Raw genomic sequence first — 23,418 nt, 5'->3', positions numbered from 1 at the left:
CTGAATCAAAATCTGCATAAATTAAAACCAAAGCATGGTACTTCATTCAGAGACTTTAAATCCAGCCTGTTCGTACTCTATTTTCAAGAGGTTCACAACTGAGTGTTGGATTTCAGGAAACTTTGATTGAGGGAGTGACTCTTTAAAGAGTTGCAAGAGCCCTAGAAACCAGAGTTCTTTATTCACAAGCCATGCACAGCACAGACAGCAGCAATTGCAGCAATCCTTTTCCCCAGGAATTGCAAACAAGCTTAACCCTGAGCTGGAAAGCCCATGCTCTGGAGAGGTGAAAGGAAATTCAATATCTGAGCTGAATGTGTTCTGACTTCCTTGGAAGACAGAGTGCCAACTGTACAAAGAGATGATGATGATGATGATGATGATGATGATGATGATGATTGATGATGATGATGTGGTGAGGACCCAAGGTTCACTGAGGCCTCCATCAGCTAGGGACATGCATGGAGGACTCCAAGATCAGCAGTCCCATGGGGTGGGGGACATGGGGTCGACAGTAGGCCTGTGTTATTCTTATCCCTACTGCACTTGGATGCCTTGGACAGCTTCAAGGTAAACCTTTTGATGACTTTTTTACAATGACCTGTTTCTCCACATATTTTGAAATGTCTGGTTCCAATGGTACTAAAAATTTGCTGTGACTGAGAACTTTTCCAGTGCAAAGTACTTGTTAAAATACAACACAAGTCCAGAGTAGTCTTGAATAAAGATTGTACTATTCTTCAAATTATATTAGAACTTTGGCAATTTTCTTGTACTTACAATATAACTTTCCATTGAAGTCTAATTATAGACTTAAAATTAAAAAGTCTTCCCTGTTTTATAAAGCATAATAGTGACATTCTATTAATTCAATCTCTATTGGACTTGGTAAATGTCACTATTTTTGAAGTGACATTTTGGAAAATCTCTATTTTTAAAGTCAGATATTCAGAGATGTTACTATTTGTGCTTTTTTTCTTCTACTTAAAACAGTGTCATTTTTCCCAGTCTGTTTTCTGAGCAATGCCATTTCTGTTTGCAGCCCTCTTTGTCATAGGTAAATGTTCCTGCTGGACTATTTGTGTCACCTTTCCATGTGCTGCTTCTGTCCCTGTTGGTGTGGGTCTTGTTTCTTTATCCTTACAGCTGTTATTTGGCCCTGGTCTGTGTTTGTTCCCCAGCTGGAGGTGGGTGTTGCATGATACTGCTCCTTTTGGATCTTTCTCTTCTCTTAAAGAGAATTTTCCTAGCATAGCAAGCAGGTGACATTTTCTAATAAAAGGAATGTCCTCTCTTTTCCTGAAACCAATATTGTCTTCTCAGTCCAATGCTTGGATTTTAAGAGTTAAAATACTGCTTTTATTTGCATATTTCTCATCGTTTTAATGCATCTGCCTGTTCTGTCAATCTCTTTAATTCAGTGAAAGCTCTGGGGTAAAGAGATACTGTGGAAAAACAGCTATTTTTGATTCTGTGTCCCTTCACAAACTTCTTTCTGTTCAAGTTTAGTTGATTATTTTATGATTTTCCACTAGTGAGATTTATACTGTGCAATTTTATCCAACCAGCACAAGAGCTCAAAGCCTTTAGTACAAAATATTTTGATTGAGAGCTTAATAGAGATAATCAGAAGCATCTATTTAAATATTTCTGTAGAAAATATCAGCCAGATTTTTGAATGAAGACTTGTGTATATGTTTTATTTTTATAAATTTATTCATATTTTCTTTGCCTGTCTTTCTCTACCTTAAATATGACAGGCCAGAAATTGTATTTTTGTGGATGGCACGGACTTTTCTTTTTGGGTATATGATTCCTTATGGCTCTTGCAAAATTATTCAGAAGTAAAATCCTTAATTATAATTATAGGAACTAGATAATTAAGGGCTTGTACTTTCTGACATAATATGGCTAGACAGGTAGGTACTTTTCATTTGGTACCCTTGGATTCAGATCTTGAGTCCATTATTCTGCTTAATAAAATATTTCCTTGCAATGGCATAAGGTTTTGCCATTACTGAAAGGAGAGAAAAAAATAGATGGAAAAAAGCAGGTGAGAAAGATACAAAAGGAAGGCTGTGGTATTTTCTTTTCAAAGAACTTGTAAACATAGATGTGAGGCTTCTCCAGCATGAGATATGTAAAATATTAGACATGTTCCTTCTCTATCAAAGTTCATTTTTTGTTCTCATAAACAGTCTGTATTAGATTTTGAAATCTAACCTGAAGGTTGCTAAGATTGGAACAACTCAGTCTCAGGACCCTCTGTACAGGTCACTTCCACAAAGAAACACCCAGTCCTATTTTCAAAACAAAGGGTGTCAGATCAATAATAAAACCATGGGACCATCTGAGGTTTAGTCATCACCTTTATTTTCTCACATATGCATATGTTACACATGTGCTATGTAAAAATTAGAGGTTTTTGCTCCCCATTAGAGATTTGTGCTCCCCTTTAGAGATTTGTGTTCCCCCTGGTTACAGCTGTTTTTTATGATTTATTACATTGTGGCAACACCGAGGGGCTGGGATTCCCATGTGTTGAGTGCTGGGCAGGCAGTGGGGGAAGCTCCTTCAGGAACCTCCTTGTTTTTGCTTCAGCCCTCCCTGGGGAGGAGGTGGCCTTGCTGCTGGAGTCCCCTGAAGGGGGGCAGGTTTGTGTTGTCACTGCTCTCAAGCATGATCTTCACTTGGCACAAACCCAGGAGTCAGCCCAGGTGGGTTAGACCAGACACACACTGGGAGTGACTGGCAGGGACATGGGGATGAGCATGGGGGGTGTTTGTATGCATTAATCCTAAAATCATGCTGAGAGAAACCGTGCTCTGGGGTGTATTCTCCTGTGTCCTCCCAGTGTTGTACTCTCATGTCTGATTTTGATTTGAGCAGGTGAATGACTTGAGAGCCCATTAGTGAGCATTTGACCTGCTGTGTTCCCCATTTCCCTTCCCACTCTGACACTCCCTGTAATTTATGTAGCGATTACACTTCAGCTGTAACTCAATTCCCGGATTTGTTCCTTTTCCAGAAATTAGTACTGAAAGGCATAGCAGTGATGGAGGGCTTGGAATAACCACCAAGTTATTTGTCTATTTAATACACATTTTTTTTAAAAAAATAGAATTTTAATGTTTGAGAGAGCACAAGGAAGTTGACTGTACTTCAGAAGTTCGGGACAGGTTTTCAGACTCTTCAAATTTGAAGCTGCACCATCAACACTGAGTGATATCACTAAAGAAATGTGAAATGCAGAGCTACCCTCTCCCCCCTTCCTATTCCCCTTGCAGAATAAAAAGCAGGGCAGAAAAACAATGCTATTCTGACTTATTTATCTTTATCCAGTTCCTCTGTCAGTAAGGGGATGAAGCGAAAAATTCAGAACAAAGTAACTTAAAAAAATCAAAGGATTAAAGCCCCATGTATGTGATCCTGATGAATTGGATGATTCAGAAGATGTTAACCAGAGCAGCAGCTGTAATGGAAGGAGAGTCTGTAGCAAACAGGTTTTCTGATTTATCGGGGTAATCAAGCATAGAAGTGGGCAGGCACTGGGTGGTACAGAATACCAACATTTTTTTTGTGCTGCCTGGGAGATATATTTGAACCTCTAGGGAAGAATTGCCCTCTCCCCCTTAATTCCCCTGAAGATTTTTTTTCCTTTTTTTTCCTGAAAACGAAAGCAGGGAGCAAGCATTTCCCTGAATCCCATTTTGAATCTTTCTAAGTTTGAAATGGTTATTGCTTGTTTATTATTTTTGGCAATGTAATGACCCTCACAGGAGAGACTAATCCTGCGTGGTGAGGACTCCATTCCTTAACATAAGGGAGATAATGAGGGTGGGGAACCTGGCAAATACAAATCTAGAGATGCTGCTCTGCTTAGAAAACAATTGCCCTGTGCTGTTTTCAGGGTGGTTTATTCTGATAGCAGCTACTGGTCCTTGGGTTGAAGACTTCTAAGAACCCACCTCCAAATTTCTCTTAAGCCCATCTCTAATGTTTTTTTCCTTGCTTGCTAAGGCAATATCCCAACCTCTCTTTCATGTGTAAAAACAACAGGAACATGATGCAGACAAAGTTTAACATGACCTGACCATGTTCAGGTTCTTAGAGATAATAACCTACATCCAGTGTAGTGGGACTGAGGCTTTCATCCAGTTTTGTCCCCTCTAATACCCATCACAGAACGGGCTGTGCAGGTTTGCACTCAGGGAGCACATCCCAGGCTCTCTAAGGCTACTCCCTGAAATCCCTTGAGTGATATATTTGCTGAAAAATGACAAGTCTTGGAATTCTCAGCCTGGAAGTTTTCTTCTGCACAGCCATTTTCTTCTTTGGATCCCATGCCCAAAGAGAATCCCTATCTAACCTTGACTGGGCATTTTGAGCTTATACATGTCTGGTTGCATCATCAGTTTCTTTGGTTTTATTACTTATGGGTATTTTCCATGGTGTGCCCAGCAGCATGATGGGCTCATCTCAGTCCCATCCACAGCACGTTGCAAAGCTGCCTCTATGCAACACCAGCCATAAGTAATCCATGTGTGTCAATTCCAGCCACTCTTGACTGGAAGAAGGAAAGATTTTCTTTTCATCAATATCACAGGTTTTTTTCTTACTCTTAAGATCTTTCTCAGTAGTGCTTTTGTCTGTTGAATGTTTATTAAGAAAATAATTTTTGTTTGCTTGTTACAAGAAGAAAGAAGTTCTCTGCACACATGGGATAATATTTGTTTGATTTCCTGATGTGGTTCCTGAAGCCAGAGAGTGAAAATGTTGATATTGCCTCTTGAGATTAATATCACAGGAAAGTAGTCTTTTCCATTGTGTGTGCACAATTACCCGGATTTACTTACTTTTTTAAAATTATCACTATTATTCTTGTACTATAGACCCCTCAGAATAGGCTATTAGTGGTTGTTACTGTTGGTTTTAACATGATACATGATTTCGTGGTCAATAATTTCTCTGAAAGACTTTCAGCAAAGCCTTTACCAGGTTGTAAGTTTGCTGAGAGAGTTGAACTTTCTTTCTCTTCCCCAGCTGGATGCAAGTTCAAAACCATTGCCTACTCTTAGCTTTGGCCATTTGCTCTTTCTACTGCTGGATCTGCTGCATTTGCTGCTTTGAGATTAATTTTTCTGTGAGGGAAGAACACTCAGAGACTGGGAAGCTATTCTATTAGGCTGAATCCAGTGTCTCCTTAAATGAGAAATCACCTAAAAATAATATTGGAATAATATCACAGAGCATCCAAACAAGCAAAAGAAATAAAAAAATAAATGAAAAAAACAGACTGCCTTCTGTGCCTTCAGGTGGAGCAAATCTGGCCTTCAGTAAATATTTTCCCTGGGTTTGTGATTTCATAGCTGAGCGACTCCCAACAGAGCCACCTGTTTGCCAGCTTTCTACCAGCCCCAAGCTACTCCTTTCTCCCCCAAGCCTTCCAGAAATGTTCCTGCTTTGAGCACCCCTAAAACAAAGCCCCTGAAACTGCTGTGGTTGCCTGCCTGGCTGTCACATCCCCTCTTCCCTCCCACGCTGGTCTTTGCCTCTCCTTGGCCATTCTGGTCCACTGAGTCCACCCATTGATTCACCTTTCACCACAGAAAGCAGTTCCCCATCTTCTGGGGCATTGCTCTGGTAGCAATTTAGCAATTAGCTCTGGTAGCAATTTAAGAAAACCTGGACGCCAGCTGGGACTTCCAAGGAAGAAAAATAAGATGTGTCTGAGAGAAAACAGGTGCACCACAACTCTGGGTTTGGTGAGCTCTAACAATACATCTGATGAAGCAGCGAAAATATTTTGGGTAACCTTAAGAAAAGCTGTCTTCTGCACTACATTATCATTAATAATGGCACATTCTTGGTTTCAGTAAGTATATCCAGGATGTTTATTTTAAGGAGAAAGGGCACAGTTTATTTTGCACAGAACCTGCTTGGGAATGTTTGTCATGATGTGTCAATGACAATCCCAAAGACCTGGTGCTGCCCTCTTTGCCTATCACTGCCTCCCTTAGCTCCCATCAGTTTGCTTACTTGGTATTGAATGTATCTCCCCCAGTGAAATGTAGGTAGTATTTTTGACAAAAAGAGCCTTTGTATAATTGATATCTGCAAGAAACTGAGCTCCAAAAGCATGTTTTAACCTGTGTATTTTGTAAACACAACATGAAAAATTCACAGAGAATTTCTGTTACATCCTGAGGCAACTGTGAGTCTTTTCCAAAGTAAAGGCTATGGAGCTCTATGGTGTATAAGGAAGAGAAAGTGAACAAAGAGATGCCAGATGCGAGTCTACAGGTAGAGCTTGCAATTAGTATGTCTTGTGCATCCAGCAAAAGCTCTTCATTGTGCTGTGGCTGCAGGACAGACAACCTCGTGGAGGCACAGCATATTCTGCCAGCAGGTTTTTTGGTGGCTTAGGGACTTCACCTTCCTGAACAGCAGAAGGTGCACTCACCTGGATTTTGCTGCAAGCACAGATAATATCAAGTCCCCAGAGTCCCACCATTGTAACAGTGTCAGCTATAGGATGTGTATTTTCCATGCCCTGAGCTGACCTTGGGAGTGCAAAACTTTGGTGAAGCCTTGCTGCGTAGACATGGCCTAAGGCAGGTAGGATTTGCCAAACGTGGTGTTTAATGAGACAGCCAAGTGTGTGTAGCACACAGCAAGTTCAGTAAAGCCCCTGAGGGCTGGGGTCCGAGGAATGTGCTGTGATGGAGCAAAAGAAGCCAATGATCCTTTTCATCCACCTCCCTGGTTAGGCTGAGCCTGGCTCCTCAGGGATGCAGCAGGGCAGAGCTCAGAGCAGAGGGATACCAGCAGAGCTGCCTCTCTCCTGCAGTGTTTATTGGTGCCTCTCTGCACTCCCTGGGCTCTGTCCTCCTGTCTGGGTGCTCAGAGCACAGCCGTGTCCTCAGGACACTTCCACAGGCAACAGGAGAAGGGCCCAGAGGTGCTGTACCTGCCTGGTGCAGAGCCAGGCAAAAGCCATGTGGTGTCATGGAAGCACTGCCCAGGCAAGGGGAGGGTGAGCCCAGAGGGAGGATATCAGGCAACGACTAGAGATGCTTCAGCTGTGAGTTTACTCCCTTATTATCAGCTCCTGGTATAGGAGATTTTATGTGGGATCCCCAAATTTAGACGCTGTAATTTGGTGCCACTACAGAACAATCAAGTATGTAATTTTTTTGGTTAGAAACATAGTTATTCTGAAATGCATGTTTCCTGGTTTGAATAGTTTTTATCTCAAGGATTTAAGGTACAGCAGTTGCACGTTACTGTATTCCCCTAAAATGTTTTGACACTACCATTGCAAATTCTGTATCTCTTTTGTAAGTAAACCTGCACCTCTGCACAAATGACTGTATCACATCACAGACACACAGATCAAACCTGTCTACTGCCCTGTCATTGTCAACATTTCTACAGTTGGATACACGAAGAAAAGATTAAAAAGTGGATTTCTAAAGAGTCCAAAAGACAAGTGAGGTTTTTCTGGGATGGTCTATTTTGTCTTTTATATATATATATATATATATATATATATATATATATATATATATTTTTTTTTTTTTTTTTTTTTTTTTTTTTTTTTTTAAGGCAAATTCTTCCATGTCTTCTGCTACAAGAGCTGCTCACTGATCTTGGGGTTTGTGTGGATGAGGAGCAGAACCCATTGCTCTGTACACAGGAGAGAAGGCAGTGATCACTGACTGAGGCTTTCCTGTCTTTAGCACCTGCTGGGAGATGTAACACCTTTTGAATCTCAGAAAATGACACTTGATTGAATTTTCTTTCATTTCTGGATAAAGTTCTTTTCTCCTTTCCCACAGCTCTTGTTCTTTTAGATTGATTTAATCACAGATTAGATCCATTAGAAACATATGGGTTTGAGAGACCTCCTGGACAGGCATCAGACCACACCCAACAGATTTGTCTGTATTTTGCTGGCAAAAGTTTAAACTGCAAGGAGAACCTAATGGGAATGTTAGGAGTTGCAGTTCTAAAAACGGAGCTCTCTCTGAACACAATCTCTTTGAATGTGAGAGAAATTAGTTCTGTTTCATCAAGGAGATAAAAAAATAAACATGATCATTCCTTGGCTCTGAAATGCTTTTTATTCAACAAAGTAATCTGTGTTTGGAAAGACATTTAGAGCTTGCCTGCTTGACAGTAGCTTGTTCTCTGACACTCTTCTGTAGATTTTAAGAAAAAATTGAATAATGCTGCTTATTTGTAGAATTTGGAAATCTTTTGAGAAGACTCTGTGAAGCAAACAGAAGTTTAAGCCAGAAGGAAGGCCTGGAGGGTGGGAGCATAGCCCTGGAAGGGTAGGGCATAGCACAGAGGGGGAGGAGAGAGATTGAAGTGCTGCCTGCTTGGCTCCCTCTTCTCCCATTTCTGCTCTGTGAGCACAACCTGAAGCACACTCCCTGCTGATGTGGAGGTCACACGGTTTATTTCTGTCACACTCACGTGGCCTTGCCAATACTGCGGGAACATGAATCAGAAGCTTATTTTAAAACCAAAAATATATGGTGTCACTTTGTATTCTGATAGCATCCAAGGACCAGTTAGGATCAGGGCTTTGTCTGTTACATGCTGAATCTATTACAAGGTGAACACGTGTGGTATTTGATCCTCTGAGAAATTTCAACCCAAGATGCAACCAGCTGTAGGAGGAGAAGGGAGGGCAAAGGAGCCGAGTGTTGGGTGGTCTGCATAATGCTGGAAAGGAGGCAGAGAGCTGTATGTAAAAAACTGTCACTTAGAACTATTTAGGCAAGTAACTGAAAGACTTGGAACAGAGGAAAAGACCTTCTTTGTTTAACTAAACATTAAAGACATCTGAAAGATCTGGGGTTGATGTGGGGCTGGGGTGGGAGGAGGCAGGACAGGCAGGTGAGCAGATTAATGGCATTGTTGCAGCTTGCCCATATGGTGTTTGGGCTCTATTTCCTCAGCTATGTTTGTCTGCTGGGATATTCTTAATACAAGCTTGATCTGGAAAAGTAAAATCAATGTATTTGAAAAGTTCAGCTTCATGAGAATTGTCTGATTGAGCACCTACTGTTTTTCAGAGCTTGTAATCTGTGTGTGCAGGTGACTGACAGCCATGACTGCCAAACAAATTGGAGAAGAGATGAAGACATGACTTGTGCTGAGGATGTAAAATGGTGAGGAGAGAGAATGAAACCAGTTTGTTGCATGTTGCGAAAGTGTCTCTTTCTGTCACATATTCCACTTCTTAATTATTCTCTTCAGGCACTCAAATGAAAAGGCAATTAAGTGATTTGTGCATAGATGCTACTGCCATCTCCAGAAGGAAAAAAAAATAATGCTTGATCAGAATAAGAAATTCAATAAACTCTGGCTACTGATACTCTCCTTCAACCTAAACAGCACTCCTGGAGTAGGATATTCAAAATCTTCCTGTCTCCTGGAAAGTCCATGGAGTTGGAGGCAGTATGATGGGAACCTCAGCTGGGTATGTAGCATTCAGCAGCTTCACAGATGAGCTTCCAGGAAATCTTTACAGCTTTTGTAATAAAAATAGCATTCATATATGACTTTGTTTATGGTGAGGCCCCAGGGTGAATTGTTTGGGCTTTGTCTGTAAAATTTCTTGCCAGTTGGTCTTGCAGAGAACAAGTGTAAATTGGAGCCTCGTGGAGTTTAAACTCAGTGAGAAGGAAATAATATTTGAAGAGAAATAATATTTTGGACCCAGCAAGTTTGACACTGGCTAATGCTGCCAGAGTTTGAATATTATTGAATTCGACAATCTTTTCCATCAAATTCCAGAATCATCTGGAACATTCCCTCTTACGTGAAATAAATGCTTGCAAACTGCCAGGTGATTAACTCTGTTAACTGAGATGTGAGGGTGTCTCAGGAGACTCTGCTTTGTTTTGCTACTGTAATTTCCAGTAAAGATTTGGTCAATTCTTGAAACTGTCTCAAATGATGTATTTTGCAGCTTTAAGTTAAATTCAGACCTGCCAAAAGGTTCTTGATTGTTAGTTTTTCTGGCTGAAACCTGCTGATTTTTCCACTGTGCTTTGTCCATGGAATTATGGATCACTGTTTTATCTCTCTGGCTTCAGAAAAGACAAACACTGTATCATCTTCTAAGTGTGAGGGCAAAAAAACCTACTAAAATATTAGTAAGAATTTTCAAAGGGTTGCAAAATAATCAGATATTGTACAAATAAACACTGAGAGTGTAGGCCTAGTGAAAAGATTTAAAGCCTGAAAGAGGCAAGCCATTGGTTGCATTTAAAGGAAAGTGTAGAAGTGGAGAAACTGGATTTGAGGAGGAATCTAAATTGAGAGATCATTTGGCAGATAAAATGAAAGAATAATCAAGCATAAAGAACAGCAAAAAATCAGTTACAAAATAAAGCAAGGAAGAAGTATAATCAGTTACATAATTTAGTAATTTTTGCCTTTTCACAGTTGAAATACAGTTAAACAGATCTAAACATTATTTATAGGAAAGAAATGCATTTGGAATGAAAAACCATCAGAAGCATGTGAACATTGCTGCTTTGTAAGCCATAAAATTGTTATTTATAAAGAAATGGTGGCTGGGACTAAAGATTTCAAGAAGCATTCCATCTGTGTATTATCCTTCAGCTGTATCCTACATCAAATGAGTGACAGGTCTTGCTCTTCCCACACTGGTTAGAGTTTGAAGAGTCCCCAAAGTAAGCAGATCCCAACTTTCTGAGAGGAAAGGCCCAGGATTGGATCTTTCTGTATTAGACTTCAGTATTCAAGAGATGAGTTACTATGAGGAGACCTTAAGAAAGTGACGTTGAAAAGACAACTCAATTTGCTTGAAAAATATAATGACAACATGCAATAGGAAAGCAAAATCCTGAAGTTTTGCTGCCATGTAAGTGCTGCAATGTCAGATAACCTCCAGCACGGGGCGTGGATGGCAGACGAGGTAACGTGGAAGTCAGATAAACGGAGGCAGGATCTCAAATAGATCCTTCAGGGAAGAGCCAGTTGAGGTTTCCAGGTCAGCACATGAAGCTCTCAGCATCCTTCATTACATAACCTGGGCAGGAGATCCTGCAGCCTCTTGGGCGTGAGCCAGGGTGGAGAGCTGCAGTGTAGGAACCTTCTCTGGCAGGAGCAGGAGGAGATGCAGGACTGACCTAGGAGGTATTTCCCTACTCATCAAAAAGGAACAGGAATAGAGAAGCCATGGAGAGCACAGATTGCCTTCTGTACAGCTCGAGTGTCTCACCTTCTATTTTTAACTGTCTTGTGGAAGCATTTAGGAAAAGCAATATAAAAGAGAAAGAATGTAAATATTATGGTTTCAAGGATATCAGCCCCAGTCCAAGTGCAAAAATCTGCCTTTCAGTGAAAGCTTTGAGGGGCTTCTAGTTCAAAGGATTCCAGAGCTATGGAGAGGCAGCTATGCACATTACTTTCTTCTCTATCAATTAGTCCTTATTGATGGCAGCCAAGTTAAAATAAGGAAGAGTATCTCTCTTAAACAGTTCTGAGAGGATAGAAAAACTGCCATGGGAAAGAGCAGCTACAAGGTGGTAAATACTTTTTCAAATGACAGAATAATTTTTCTGCTGAGGTTGGAAATGTCAGTGTTGAACTTTTGCTTGTGCCTCAGACCTCCTCAAGCAATTGGCTATTTTATTGTGTGGCAAAATAATCAGGGAAACTCCCCACAGTTACAAGGCTTTGTTTTAGGAGGGCTTTTTGTCCTGCATAAATGTAATGATCTTATTCTGGTTTATCTTTCAGGATTAAAGGACTACTGGCAGATATTTTAGGATTAAAATATGGGTTAGACTTGGCTTTCTGTTTTGTTTTTTACAGAGTCTGATATGAGTGGGAATATCTGTGAGATGGAAAATACATCCACAATACCCTGGAAACTGCATGTTTTTATTTAAACAGTCCTGCTGTGTTTAGTGTTAGGGCTAAAAAGGGAACCTGGTATGAACAGAAAATGAAGCAGAAAACTACAGTTTGGCTTTCCCAAATCAGTGAATGGCAAAATCAAGAGACTGTAAAAAGTGGATGCTTAAAATGTTTTGGATTTAATCATGCTTTTTGTTAAGACTCATTTTTAAAAAGACACTGTTTGCTAAAATAGCATCTTACATGTTCACAGACTGCAGAGCAGCCTGCAAAATTCTGTCCAATTAATTACTTGGTACATTAGCATAAGCATACTTTCAAAGATTTTGATAGTTTTTGTTTTATTTCTCATATCTGTATTCACATAAGGTCTCTGTGTTGACAACATGAAAATGCTTTCTAATTTGTGATTAATGCAGAGCAGCAAGAGGAAGAGTTGGCAGGAATAGCTCTCAACAAGTAAGGTATGTGATTCTTTTTTATCTCTCAGCCAGGGCTTTGTCAGAGCAGAGGAGCTGAGACTGGTTAATACTCAGACAGCCTGCTGAAGTTCCAGTCTGGTTTTCTAATTTAGAAGTGCTACTGGATGACATAAATGGTAGGAATAATTGTGAATTCTATGTGAAAAAATCAAATGGGAGTCATGGAGACTGTAGGAATAGGTCTAAAGTAGCCCTTTGAAAGTTAGAAACAGCTTCAAAAATTATTATACTCTCAGTGTGGTTGTTTTGCTTATATTTCAAGTGAATATTTTTCTCACTATGCATTGTTTAAGCTCACATTATGTTTATTTGCAATCTAGTTCAAATCAAGAAAACTAAAAACACTGAATGTTAATCAGTGAGCTATCCTTGAAAAAATACAGGACTGAGAGACTGGACAAAGCCAGCAAGAAAAAGGGTGTTTAGTCTTTTCAGAGCCCTTCTCATCTCTGGGAAGGCTGCAAGAGAAAAAGGTTGAGGGCAGATAATGGTAATACAGGTTTGGGGAAAATATTGGTCTTATTGTGTTTCTTTTCTTTTTTCTTGTCTTGCCTTTTTTGGTCTGCTTTTATTTTCCCTAATTTTTTTCCCCACTGTTTGAAGAGAGAAGAACATAGAAAACCCAACAGGTCATCTGTAGCCAGAGTGTTCTGCAGCTTCAGCACAGACTCTTAAGAGATGCTTCCCTTCCATCATCCCTAAAAGCAAAGGTAATCTTAGTTTATCATGCCTCTCAACTAACCTGTCACAGAAGGCAATATTTCAAGAGTACCAAGTTTGTTTGAAAACCATGAAGTCTTGCAATGGATTACTTGGGCAGAGGGGATAACTGGGCTGGAGATGGTGGGGGACTGAGCAGTCTCACCTGGTGAAAGGAAAAGATTGGTGGGGAAGGAAAAGCCTCCTGTGCCTGCTTAAAATGCCATGTACCTAGGACTGGTCCTGTGTAAACTGTCAGAGCTCCCGAGTCCTGGCTTTTTGTACTGTACTTGAAGTGAGACCAAAGGATGGAAAACTGGTTGTCTGAGCTATATTGAGGTTTTTATTATGTTCAGGGATTAATTTGGATAACAACAATGGTGTTTTCAGTGCAGCAAGTAGAATTAAATAAGCAGGCTGGCAGAAGATCTGAGAAGCAGATGGTGAAAATAAATAAAATGGAGCAGTGAAGAATGCAGAAAGAAACAGAAAGTGTTCAAAGGCATGTAAATGCCATGAAGGCTGAAGCCAAATCCATATGCAAATACCTAAGGTACAAATCCTCTTCCCTCCTTTTCTCCTTGCCCTGACCAGGTGCCTATGCAGCCCCTTGCCCCCTCTTGTGTTTACTCTCATGGCAGAATTTAAGCAATGGAACAGAGGAAAAAGGAGGCAGATGTGACTATGTGGGAAGTTGCTTTGCCACTCAGATGTGTATGGGAACCACATCTTTTTCTGTAGTTTGTGGAAGAGGGATTTATTCTTTCAGCATTTTGAGAAAGACTTATGATTCCACCTGGATTTATGCACAATAGCTTTTCTGTCTGTACTTTTTATCTTTCCTTGAGAGCTTTCTGACTAAGTTATTTTCCTCCTGGGATGTATAAAGTATACTCTCACCTACAGTGGGATAAAAGACTCTTGAACACAAAGGCCTCTGCTGAAGGCCTTTTGCAAGTATTGTCCGTTCCCATCTAATTTCACCTGGAGCTCATCTGTAGGGCCTTGCTTAGGTTGGGCCATATGGTAAGGCTTTACAAACTCAAAATGGTGTAGCTGTGTGCTGTGATACTCACTCTAGGAAGTTCACACCAAAGCTCTAAATTAGCCATTTAGGCTTTCTAATTGTAATGGTTTTTAAGTCATCTCACTCCAGGCAGTGGTACAGTGAAAGCTGAAATCATGCTGGAGTGCTTTGCTGGCTCACAGCCCAAGCTGGCTCTCAGTGTGTTATAGGCAGCCTTTCCTGGGATGGTGGTGAATTAGAATTGTGGTAAAGTAGTTCTAGCAAGATGACAAATCACCTTGCATCTAAAGGTTTTATTGCTTTTTCCGCTGTCTATGAACTCAAAAACGAGGCCATTTCTATGAAAAATGGCACTTGAGAATATGAAATTTCCAGAAGAATTCGGGATCTCTTTTCTAACAGAAGCTGAATGCATGGTGAACAATCCCTTTTGTTACCTCAGGAAATAGTTGTCACACGACTGTGTAAAGCTTTGGGCCTGCAAAATTAACCAAATTCTGGGATATACATCTGGTTCTAAATTAAATTTACCTTAGTGTCCAATCCTGCACTGAGTTCTGCCCAGAGCTGGTGTGAGAGGGCTTCAGAGAAGCCTGTGAACCTGCACGACTGTGTCCGGTTCCTGCTAATGCTTCTGTTCTCAATTTCTCAGTACAGAGCTGCTTAGCGAGTCCACCCAACATGCTGCTCCTGAAGAAGAGACTGCTGTTTGTGAAACAGAAAGAAAGTAATGGCCAAGAGTTACACAGTATTGAGAGTTTCTGCTCTTCTTTGTGTGTTTCTCCACACACTTTTGTTGTGCTCTAGCAGGTACTCCAAAGAGCCAGACTCTTCTGTAGTCTGTAGTTGCAGAGTGAGTAATCTGAAACCATGTAATTTATTTAACGCCACTTCACTACTTAGCTTGCAGAATCTCTGTGAGAAATATTCCAGGTGCCTTGACCTTATTTTTTTTAGATTTGTTTTGAACAGCATGTCTGGAACATGTGTTTCATGTGTTATATTTCCTCTGTGGATTCATCTTTGACATTCAATGTGTGAACTTTTCTTATAATTAGTTCTGATCAGTAGAGCTAGTTCAAGTACCACTGCAGATAGTTTAACTCGGATTTCTTGTTGGCAGTCACAAAACTCTCACAGGATGCAGTGCTGTAGCTGGGCAGGAGCGGATTCCTGCTCCTAACTCGCGTTGTACTCAAGTCAGAGGGTATCAGGCATACTTTGGATGCCCACAACAGGTTTGCAAAACCAGTGGTTAAGAATCTAGTAAATGTATTCAACACACAAATTTACTCAAATCCCTCAGTTTTTTTAGTTAGATAAATCTGTCTCTCAGATGGATGAGGTTTTATTCCATGATTTCATAAGTACTTGCTTTACAAACATCTGTAAATTTAAAGCAGATTTACTTTCAATACCTTTACCAGTTGGGTTTTATTGCTTCAAGTGCCACCTGAGGAGAAAAACAAAAGGAGCATTTCAGTACTTAGAGCAGACTCTTTGAATATACTGAAATATTCTTTTTTTGCCTTTGCTTGCTTGGGTTTTTGAGTAGATTTAAGGAAGAGATGTGTTAATTAGTCATGGGAAAAAAATCCAAAGTAGCAAGAGCCTAAAACCCAGACTGCTCCGGAAACGGTGTGAGATTTTTTCTTTACCTTTGATTGTATATCTTGCCTGCACTATTTTTGCCAACAATTGCAGAAGTCTTGCCTTTCAGGAAGGAGATGAGGCCACTGGAGAAATGTTGACTGTTTTATTCATGATTATCTTAGTATCATTAAATAGTTCACTGTGCTGTCCCCGCTTGTATTACGTGATGACTTTTGTGTCTCTGAGTGAGAGGACAGAGAGAGCCGCTAGAGCAGAGAACACGAGCTGCGTTTTGGGCACGCTTTTTGCCAGGGAACCTGTTGCCCATGGGCTGGGAGGCTGTTCCCTGGCCCCAGCTGCCGGCCTGCCCGGCACACCCTCTGTGTACATTCTGCACATTCCAGCCGGGAATTTGCTTACATAACCCCGGCTGCCCTGCCTTCCTCTCCCCGCACAGGTGAAGTGCCGGCTGCCCTGGCTCCGGCTCCCCGCCCTGACCCACGGCCGCGCTGCGCTGCGGGTTGGGCGCTCTGCTTTCTACGGCCAAGCAGAGTGCCAGGCTCGGGGCATTGCTTTCAGGACAGAGTTAAGGCAGTTGTGTGGCAGCTGCAGGAGCCCCAGTGGCTTTGTGTGTTACTGTACATTCCTGAACTGAACTCCTCAAAGCTGCCCACCCAGGAGGCTGGAGCAGTGTGGGTGCTGGAAGGCTGAGCCCAGCACACGAGGCTGCCGCTGTTTGCATTGAAATGCCTCATGCTGAGCAAACCTGGGCACCTCTTCCCTTCCCACAGAGAAGGGAATGCTAACTCAGCTTGTTAAAAAAAAAAACAACCCAACCAAAAAGAACCCCCCAGACAAACAGTCCCCCCAAACCTGTGAGATCCTTGCATGCAGATTTGCTTTAGGTACCAAGAATACCTACATACATCTAAAATATTTATGCAGGACATGAGTTCAGGTATCAGCTTTTCTTGCCAGGTATTGGTGATTCCACAGAAGTGAGCATTTTCCTGCTTGGATTGCTCTACCTATGTTGTCAATATTCTCTTGGGAATAATTGGTAACAAATAATTCTAATGATAGTGATGTCAACGGCAGTACCCTTAATAAATAAAGAAGTTCCTGCTCAGTGGCAGGTTGCACATGCAAAGGGAGTAATAGTCTCAGAAATCTCTGTTCTATAAACAAGCTTATTGTGTTCTACTGGTTTAGGATTTCTAGTTTTAAAATTTGGTTTCCTAAAATTTTAAGTGTTCCCTTTTAACAATCATTGGATTCATCTGTGAAAATTTCTGCTGGAAAGAACAGAGGACAGTTTTCATTTCCAGAGCTGCAGAGCATTTCTGGCTTTCACTGCAATTGTGGGCATACAGGAACTTTAGGAATGAATTGTTAGTTGTTGTTATTAATTTATTTGGGAAACACAAACACTGTGACTCATTAACTCATGTCTTGAAAAATGCTGTACTCTTTCTTCACAATCATCAAACTGCTAGAAAGCTCTCCCTTCTGACAGTGACATGAAGTAGGATCTGAGCAACAGAATTATGAATGTAGACTTACTTCAGTAACCTAAAAAGCCCGGGAAAACTGGTGGTGATACAGACAAACACAGACAAAAAACCCAGGAGTTCAAAATTATGTGCCTTATATCATTAATGAAACCACCAGAAAATGTCTGAATGACACAGGACATATATAAATATGATGTCACCAGCTTGAGAGCATGTCTTCCTGAGGTCGGCGCATTGGTTCCTGATCTGGGATTTTAATTTGATGTCATCTATTTGATCATTATATCCTGTTTCTTTTTAAATTATTGGCTAATTTACTTTCTTTTGCTGTAATTTCCATTTCCAAATTCTCTGATAAGTGTCAGCCAGTGCCATTTCAGACATTTCCTCTGTATACAACCCAGAGAGCTGCTTAATCATAAGTCATATGTGCAGCAATATGGTTTTATTATTATTCATGTCTTTCTAAAAGCTGAAGCCAGATCTTAATTTGAGAGCAGAATAGCTGAGGCTTTGAAAAAAAGGTAAAGAATAGGAAGGCAGTCACTGTGCACCCAAAAATTTCCTTAGCAGCCTTTCATAATACAGACCTCTGTAAGGCACTTTTCACTCGTAGATTCTGTCACCCGTGTGTCTCTGCATCTGCCCCTTTGCTCTTGTGCCAGTCCTTGCTCAGGCAGGTTCTGGACCAGAACTGAAGGGATGTGTTTCTGAAAGCTGGACTTCAGAAGGAATCACCTTTCTGACTCTTCTTTGCTCTGCTCCTTTTTGGTAAGGTCAGAATCCCTCTGGGAGGGACCTCTGTGTCACTGAGGGCCAGTTCATGGTGTCATCTTTGAGAGTGGCGGTAGTCCCAGGACCTCTCAGTGCTGTAAGTAACAAATTTCACATCTATGTTCTTAGTGAGAAATACAAATAGAAATCAAAACCAGTTGGGCAAATGTGTTCTGTAAATAAGCTGCAAAAAAAAGCCTCCTGCCTGCACTGAAACTCTGTCTGTACTTCCATCGATACATTCTGTTTGCTGGCTGTAAATCAAAATCACTGTGGCTGAAGATACTTGCAAACAGATCATCTGGTGGAGAACTATTAAGAGAGAGAGATCATCTAGCACAGGAAATATTTTATTGGCATGAAGAAAAAAATTGATAAATTGACTAAAAATGCACTATGTTTTGCATGTTTAACGCTCTAAAAATAAACTGGGAAATTCTTTGCTTTTGTTCTTCTCCTTACCAGACATGTGTACTCATAATATTTAATGGAGTGGAATTGCCTGAAAGAACTGGACCATTAATACACCTTTCTGTGGCTCCTTGGTACATATGTGAACAATTTGAACAAAAAAATGTTGATTTGTAGCGATTCTTAGACATCTTGTGGTAGATCATCTGTACTGGACAGATGGATTTGGTCACTGTAAGCCAAATAAATAAATTAGCGCTATCTTTGAAATGTATAGCCACAACTGGCATCTCTTGTTACTGTACTCCCCTCCCTTAGCTCAGATGCCTTCCCCTGCACTGCTGAACTGGCCTAACTTTATATTCTGCTTGGCCTTGAGTCAGAACAGAGGACCACCTGCAGGAGAGAGATGTGAAATGTTATGCGTGCCTTTGCAATGGGATAAAGCACCAGAGTACCAAGTCTGCAAATATTTTACTGAGCAGGTCATGTATTAAGTAAAGCAATGAAAGGTAAAATGATAAATGATGAGGTCATCGTTTTAAAAGTGGTGTCCAGGTGGTGGAAAGCCAAAGGGCTGAGATGTAGAAAAAAGGGACTTCCTTTCAACTTGCCTGACTTAGTGTGTTGCCTTCATTGCATGGGATGAAGTCGAACTGTCTTGGGGAGAGTTTTGGCTTGTTTGTGTAGAGATCTGCCTATAAAGCAGACTCCTTCTAAAGGAAGGATATAAATCTGCCTTTAACTGTCTTGATTAATCTGTTCAAGTGCCTCACAGTCTGCAAAAATGTATTCTGTATAATGCTAGATTTTTACCTAGTTTAATGTAACTATTTGTGAAATGCTTTAATTAACTCTTCCTGACAGGGCCAGTCATAAAGGCTGAATTTGACATTTTTCCTCTCCTCCTTTGCCCCATTTTTAACCCAAAGCTGTGTATCAGCTGGTACCTGCAATCTCTAAACCAACCAACTTTCCAACCCATTGTAAAAAACTTCAGGAGAAAACTTTCTGTCCTGTCCTGTGTTTTGGAGTTAGTTTTCTGCCAAATTACTAGGTTGCAGCAGAATCTAATAACTGCAGGAAATGGGGTAAAAGGTGTTGGATTGAAGCAGGGCATTTCATGCAACTTCTCTGTCACTTCTGCTATGAAGTGGTGTTAGTGTATCCCAAAGGGAGATGCTGTTTGATTTGGACCTGCCTCTCTCAGCTGAGTAGGTTCCTTTCCTTCAGTGTGTGATCTGGGGGCCTGGGTGTGAAAATACACATGTAGACTGATGTGGGTAGCACAAAGGTATGGGGTGGAGGGCCCATCAGTCATTTTTCAAAGCACTCATGCTTTGTCAACTATGCAGCAAGCTGCTTTATTCTCCTCCTTCTGCCTGGGGCAGTAGAGCATCAGTCAAGTATTTTCAGAGTGAAAGTCAGTTGTTTTCTGGTGGTCTGGAGAGCTTAGTGTGCTTCCTAAGGGCCAGTTCAAGCCAGGACTGAGGAGAAGGGAGAAGGGAGAGAATGTGGGCAGGGGAAGGGCAGGTAGAGGGACAAAGCTTATCTGTGGCAGCAAGCTGGGAGCAGGTAGAAAAGGTGGTCCTGTAAACTGGCACGATTAAAAGAGAGTTTCAAGAAAAGAATTCAGGATTGAATTATATGCATATGTAATTTTTGCCTTTAGGCTCCCTCCTTAAAAAGTTAAATGCACTGATGTTCAAGGACTGTAGTTTCCTTATTTCTCAGGGACTTTATTTCTGAGGGACAGAATTCATCTCCTCCTTACCTGTTACTGCCCTAAGGCATTTCCCTGACAGTAATGTCATTGCCTCCTTTCCTGAGTGGAAAGCTCATCACAGATTCAGAGGTGGGGTGGTGGCCCATTGCCATCATCCTGGCAGTCTGTACTATCTGGAAGGTGCTACCTTGTTGCATAAAAGGTTTTCTGGTGGAAATATATCCTGGGGTGCCCGTGGCCAGGGCACAGCAGTGGTGAAGAGACAAGAGAGTTGTGTCCAGCCTGGCTGTGCACTTGCTCAGTGCCAAGTTCTGAACTCTGTCTTGAACCTTCTTTCTGTTTGGAGAGAGGAGATAGCAAGAAAATGCACACCTTGCCTAAATGTAGTGGAGAATTTGTCCTCAGGCAGGAGAATCACACAGTTACCCCATGAGAATTTATTTCTCTTTCTGTGTTTATTTGAATGTAATAACACTTGGAAAGCGTACAAACACTCACAGCTCAGCTCTGAGAGAGGCAGTGCTGAAGCACAAAGTAGGCAAATTTGAAATTGTTTGGAGACTTTTCAGAGCTTTTCATTATCTCATTTGTGCATTTAATGATTCTTGTGGGTGCAGTTTTTGAGGTTTGGATGCCACTGGCAGCCTGTTGGAGAGAAGAGTCCTACCTGCAGCAGGGCACAGCAACAGCATTGATAGCCTGGGTCATTCTGTGTGGCCAGAACAGGCAGTCCTGTGTGGGATGGGTGATCTGCTTTTTTATCTTGGGGAGGCAGGAATTTGGGAAGAGTTCCAGTACATTAAGAGTGGAATCATCCCTGAAAAACAGGAGTTTTACGATTTTAAGTCATCTGTGAGCTTTTGAAAATGATGTTGTCTCTGAAGTCCTCAGCAGAAGCTCTCAGCTAATAAAGGCGTTCAAAGCAGAAAATACTCCTCACACAGCAGGGGTGGAGCCCAGGTGGGTGTGCAGCCAGGGAGGTTTTGCTCAAACAGGATGAGGTGGTGCTCAGAACAGGCTGAGAAGCTGACAGGCTTAGCTCTGTTGTAGTGATTTGTCTGAAAGGCCATGAAATCAGTACAGGATTCTCATGCATGTGTCATAAACCCAGTCCTAGCTGAAAAGAGAGAGAGGCTAAACAATGAGGTTTAGAGGTTTTTACCTGTAATTGCTCTTATAACAATAAAATATGAAAGCATGAAACTAAGGGCTGCCTATAACTCCTGTCCAAGGCACTGCTTACTTATGATTGAAGCAACAGGATGCAGTAAGGTGAAGAAATTAAACCACAATAATTGAGTGAAATTTCTGATGAATTAAAAAATTAAATTAAAACCTTATGTAAAAATTCTACAGATAAATCAATTCATTTTCCCCCTGTCTTTCTTTTTCTCTCTTTCTGTCTTTCTTGGAATCCACCCTGAACCAGATGTTGGGAGTCTGTAGTTTAGTGTTTTTGGATCCGTGCCCAGACTTTTACCTATCTTTTCAGCTATTTACATGGGTTTTATTTCTCCAGCTGTGCTTTCACTGATACTGTACAGTCACAGACTTTCTCAGTCACTAATGGAGGCAGTTACTGGATTCTCATTGAGATGAACAGTGATACCAAACATCAAGTGGAAATAATTTTGTCTTTACTCAAATAGTAAGGGAATCAGGACTAATGAAGGGTGTGAAGAAATCTGCTGTGGACAATGATAACACAGGAGGAGGGAAGGGAGTGGTACAGGAATTTTCTTTCCAATGCCATCACAGAGAAGGAGGAGACAGCTGCTGCTGCTGTGTATGGGAAAAGGTGCAGGGAAATGTCTTTTGTTTAAAGCAGACACAGCTTCCATTGTGTCATTTGGCTTTAAGTGATTTTTTAAAGTTTTGATGGTCCCTAAGATTTAATTTCCATTAAAGTGATTTTCTCCTTTTTATACTTAGCCATTATTAAGGATTTTTAGTTGGATTATTGATCCATAAATATTAATAATGGAGGGAATTAAAGATTATTGACATAACTGCTCTGGACATAGAGAACTGTTGCCATTTGTCTCTTTTGTTGTAGTGGGACTATTTTTGAACAGAAAATCATGACCCTACACATCCCTCCTCTGAAAGACCACTAAATCTAGCTCATGGCATTGCACAAAAACTTTTATTTTGTGTTGGCATAACATTTTGCACATTTCTGAATTAAAGCTTTCCAACTTGTCTCAGCTGTGAGGTTCAGACTGGAAAGAGGAGAAAGTTTCTCAGCAGAGGGCTGGTGAAGGCTCTCCCGAGTGAGGCTCTATGATTTTTAAAGGTGTTGTGTGGCAGCCTGCCTAAGAGACTGATGCTTCTCATTTGGTCCTGACTCTGGATTGGAGCCAGTGCCCTAGAGATTAAATATTCCACAGCCTGTTAACAATCCCCTGAGCAATCTCCTGTCTCCAGGTGCTGGTCTTTTACACAGACTTCTCAAAAGCAATTTCATTGGCAGGAAGAATCAGCTAGTTCAGTTCAACTGGAATGTTTTAATGAAGTCTCTCATACCAGTCAGGCTGAGGATCATCTAATGGAAGGAAAGGCAAGGGAAAATGGGGATATTCTGGAAGGCTGTTTTGCAGTGCTGTGTCTAGGAAGAGATGTCAAAAGTGTATGACTGATGCCTTTTGGTGCTATCTATAAACAGAGGCCAGACAAAATGAGAGAATAAAAAGCAGTTCTATTTATTGAAGGGCCTTCAGGTACATTCGGGACAGACAAACCCCTCAGAGAGGCTACACCCAAAATGGACCATGGGTCATGGGTTTTTCACACTTTTATAAGTTTGATCCATTTGCATATAGGGGGTTAATTTTCCTATTACACCTTCAGGTAATGAAGTAATTTACCCCCAGTTTGCTCCTCCCCAACTCACTTTTGTTTACATCTCTTGGGGCCTGAGGCAGTGGGGAGTCCTTGATTCCCAGGACTGGAGAGGAATTAGTGTGCCTGACCCAAAAGTGAAGAGAGTAGCTAGCACTGTGTATGGAGTACAGAGTTATACACAAAAGAATTATAGGATTACAAATATATGAAAAAGATAAAAGCTAAAATCCTGAGGTCTCATAAGGATGGCTGTAATGAGCCTGGATGTCTCAGCTAGCTCAGGACAGCCACACTGTGCTGAGTTTGCTGTGGGAAATGCAGAACTTATTTCCCAAACAGCTTTAGCAGTAACTATTTGAAAGAAACCCCCCTAAAACATAGCTTGTCAGGATGGTCATAAAATGGAGGCCTGAAATATTGTGACCCTGCACAGGTGAC

At 41.1% G+C, this 23,418-nt stretch overlaps 1 protein-coding gene across 3 annotated transcripts in view; it reads left to right on the top strand.

Annotated features, from left to right (window-relative positions):
- ZDHHC15 (zDHHC palmitoyltransferase 15) overlaps positions 1-23,418 on the top strand; it is a 189,200-nt gene that overhangs the window by 18,674 nt on the left and 147,108 nt on the right. The window contains exons 3-7 of one of the 3 annotated variants that reach the window (XM_085571022.1): positions 9,090-9,185; positions 9,274-9,496; positions 12,280-12,374; positions 12,996-14,971; positions 18,002-18,096. The gene's annotated coding sequence lies outside the window, so the exon portion shown is untranslated. Of the gene's footprint in view, positions 1-7,689; positions 9,186-9,273; positions 9,497-12,279; positions 12,375-12,595; positions 14,972-18,001; positions 18,097-23,418 lie in introns of those variants that run through there. The other 2 variants (XM_085571023.1, XM_085571024.1) reach the window with 2 other exon arrangements.

This window comes from Lonchura striata, chromosome 4A (assembly GCF_050655825.1).
Source record: "Lonchura striata isolate lonStrDom1 chromosome 4A, ASM5065582v1, whole genome shotgun sequence".
Classification (NCBI taxonomy): domain Eukaryota; kingdom Metazoa; phylum Chordata; class Aves; order Passeriformes; family Estrildidae; genus Lonchura; species Lonchura striata.
Note: the sequence above shows the minus strand (reverse complement) of the source record. Positions and strands in the feature narration are given on the sequence as shown.